This window comes from Choloepus didactylus, chromosome 4 (assembly GCF_015220235.1).
Source record: "Choloepus didactylus isolate mChoDid1 chromosome 4, mChoDid1.pri, whole genome shotgun sequence".
NCBI lineage: Eukaryota > Metazoa > Chordata > Mammalia > Pilosa > Megalonychidae > Choloepus > Choloepus didactylus.
The window spans coordinates 51,074,962-51,078,908 of NC_051310.1; positions in this window are offsets into that span (position 1 = coordinate 51,074,962).

The following is a 3,947-nucleotide window of genomic DNA, read 5'->3' on the forward strand; positions in this document are numbered from 1 at the left end:
CTTCGTTCCAGCTGATGAAATTGGAAACCTGTTCTCCCACTGAGGATGACAATCAGTGTTTTCCACGCTGTGGTCCTTTCAGACAGCGAGAAACAACACTGCAGTAGCATTTAAAAACAAAGAGAAAGAGACTGCTTGCGGCGCGTGGACCTCCGTCTCTTCCTAATCCGAGTTTGAGCTTCTCTTCTTTTAACTTGTTAATAGACATCTGAGACCATCGATCTCAGCAGGTAGAACACAACCACCTTAAGGTTTGCTCCTTTATATTGTTTTGCTACCTGGGACTCTCCCTCCCCCTTCCACCCTTTTGGGAAAGTGCTCATTAATTTTTCCTTTTGCCATAAAGTTAAAATCTTAAAACCACACTCTTTTCTGTGATCAAACAGGGAAATGCAAAAGGGAAAACAAACAAAAATAGAAAACTAAAAACCAAAATCCAAACAGTCTTGTCTTTGAAAGAGGAAAAAGTTAACTTCAGATTTAACACACACTTAGTACCTGGAGTGGCTACTCAACTGTAATTAAAATACTATTATGTGATACTGGCTGCTCTCCCTTCTTCACTCCCTTAGTGGTTGTCATAAAAAAGGCTAGTAGATAAATAGAAATATAGACAGATTCTGGCCCTTTACTTACTATTACCAGGAGGGATGGAAATGTGTATCATCTCCCTCCATCTGATCCTCTGTCCTTCCCACTTTCCCGAATGTAGAAGTTAATTTTTTTAGGTGACTGACATAGGCAGATTAAGTAGAAACACTCGTGGCTTAATACAAAGCAAGATTATTTTAGTTTGAGATTTAAAATGTATTATAGTTTTAAAAATGGCAAGACTTACTTATAATAGAAATTTCTTTCAGAGGGGAAGTCAGGTTTGGTGGTGGTTCATGACTTGACTTGATATACATGTGGAATGTCGAAGGAAAAAACAGTCCTACACTACATGCTTTCATTGACAGAAACCATTAAATAAGAACATTGAAATAGAGCTGGTGAGTCAGCATCCCTGATGGAAAATCTGCAGGTTCCAGCCAGCAAACGTATAAAATTGACTTTCTGTGTGCTCTTTTCTTTATGTTTAGTATTTTTACAAACTCAACTACCTGCTTTTGTTTGGTTGTTTTTTTGCCCTCAAGGCATGACTTTAGCTGCTTTGCAGTACTTCATTTATAATTTGAGTTGCCAGTTATCCAAAAGGTCTAAATACCAGGAAAAGGCAACGGGACTGTGAAAAAAATAACAAACCAAAGCCACATAGCTATGACATCTTTGGCTGGCCCTCACACAGATATTATATTTAAATGGTTAAGCATCTGTATGCAGTAACTTTCCCCTTAATTTTTGCAGCTTTTTTCTTGTTTTTTGGTGGGTGGTATTGGTGGGGACTCCAGTGGTTGGAGGGGAGGAGCTCACAGCATTTAAAAAACAAAAAGGCTCATTTTGAGAGTGAGGGGATAGTCTGCAATATTGTGCAAAAGAAAATTTTACCACTAGATCAAAGAGGTAGTTATAAGGAAGACAGCATTAGCTCTGTACTTATTTAGAATGCAGTGAATATGGAAGTGGGTAACAAGCCTTTTTTAAAAAGTAAGCTAGATAGGAGGTCAATGTGTCTTGTATCTATGAGTTGAACAGAACAATTGAAGCCTTGTCTGTCTTCAGATACGTGTGGTGAATATTTTCTATGCATTGCTGATGCTATATAAACATAACATGCTTCCTTCTAAAGTCAAGTTCTTGATTTTAATTGAAGAATAATATTGCTCAGGGCTCTACCTCTCAGTACAAATAACTAATCTAAGAAAATCAGTTCTGGGAACCTGGAGCCAATGGCTATTTTGAAAATAAACAGACAAAATCTTCATAAAACGAGGCCAGGAGGATTACTTTACATACACTGTACCTTCTGATATCTCACACAAAAAAAATCTTTTATGGAAAAACTAAAAGGCAGAGAATAACAATACAGGATATTTACCATAATTTTATTTAAAAAAAAAATCAGTCTGATTTGAGGCTCCGAACTTGTCCTGGTTAACTTTCTCAACATTAATATCTTAGAGACAAACCTGTATGCATTTCCTATTTCCCTCTCATTTTTTTTTTTTTTTAATTTTCTAGGGAAGGGAAAGAGATGTAGAGAAAGGAAAAGTAGAACAAAATAGAAAATAAAGGTACAATTTAAAATTTGTATTATAATGTTTAATAAGTAGTATTTAGTATCTACACAAACAAACAAAAATACTAGCATGCTGAACTTTCTACTTTAGTTCAACTAAGGCAAGAAGTTGTTTTAAAAAATTACTTTGGAATTAAGTTAGAATTGCAATGAATGGGGAAAATTAGAAAGCTTTTGGATTTTCTTCAAATACGGAGAGCAACATGGATGTTCTACATGAGTGACTTAGGGAGGGGTCTGAGGGGAGGTAGAAAAACCCACTTACAGGAACTTCTCAGAAACCCATGCTGGGTAGAAAATTTTTACTAGGATCAAGCCTAACTTCATTGACACTCAGGCAGGAAAGAGATGTTGGCATCTACCTGAGTTCAGGGACCACACCTGGGGCTCCTTCCAATAGGCAGGACCAAGTGACACAAAGATGACCAAGCCCCACTAAGGGGGGAACCCCACAAGCTGAGAAACTGAGAAGTGGAGAGTGATGTAAGATGCTCCCTCCAACTCTCATTCCTCGTTTGGTGTGAATGTTGTTAGGTTTTTTGAAAAAGTATTTTTAGTTCCCCAGGGAGACAAGAAAGAGTTAATTTGTTTTCTGACAGGTTTCACACTGTGGGCAGGTCAGCCAAAAAAGTAGAGGAAACAGAGAACAGCCCTATGATTAATTCTACCTGTTTTCCCATGAGCGATCACCTGCTCGAGGGGTCATGAATAGCAGGTAGCTCTCCCTCTCCTGGGCTCTGAGAGCTTCGTTTGTTTGGTGACAGCTGAGTGACAAGGCCTGAAACCCGAGCCCATCGCTCTGGCTGATGTGGGGATAAAAACCCTGGATGTTCCCTCAAACAGTTCAGGAAATGAAAGTTGTAACGCGATCCCTCCTGCGCCCACATCTCCCCCAGCAAACACAAAAGCTCAAAGGAGCCTTCTCGGATTGAATTCGGCCTGGAGTTGATGGAGGGAAAGCGGAGCCCGGCGTGGGGAGGATGGGGGGGCGGGGAGGGTTGGGGCTGCGGCTGGCAGGCTTTTTGAGTCCGGGCAGGAGGAGGAGGAGAGCGGGGAGAGCGGGGTGCGCGTGACCCGGGAGCCTTTCGGAGCTGGCTCCTTAGCCGCGGCCCAAGTACTCTGCGCCTGCTACAGCGTGGGCCGCTGGCACCGCCACTGTTAGATTTATCTTTAGGGTGAACCGGGAGTGGGAACGAGAACCCGCGGCCTCCAGCACTGTGCGGAACCCAGCCGGGTAGCGTGGCCCTTGAGTTCCGGGTGTGGGCCGCGTCTCCTCGAGGCCGCAAGGCCCTGAACCCTCCGCGGGCCTAGGTGCACGAGCCAGCCCCGCGGGCCGCACCGCAGGTTCAGGCCCAAACTTTGCAAACCCCACTTGCCCTAAAGCAGGCCCCGGGCCCACGGGCCCCCGTGCTAGCTCTCCGGCCCGGGTATCCCTTCCCACCCGGCCCCGCGGTCCCGCGCAAGGTGGGCGTCTATCTCGGGCGTCCACAACTGCTGGGATCCGGTGGCCAAGCCGCGGGGACGCGCGGGTCTCACTCAGCGCTCTCGCGCTCGGCTGCCCCCATCCGTCAGCAGCTTCCATCTGCCTGCAGGCCTCACCCGCACTGGAGGTGGAAACTCCCCGCCGGCTGGGAGACAAGTGGGTAGGGTGTAATGAGAGAAGGAGAGCCGAAATACAGCTGATGCTCCGACCCCCACTAGGCCATCAGTCCTTGGGTCATACTCGCCTGTCAATCACCGCGCCCGGTGCAGGAGCAAACCTCCTGGT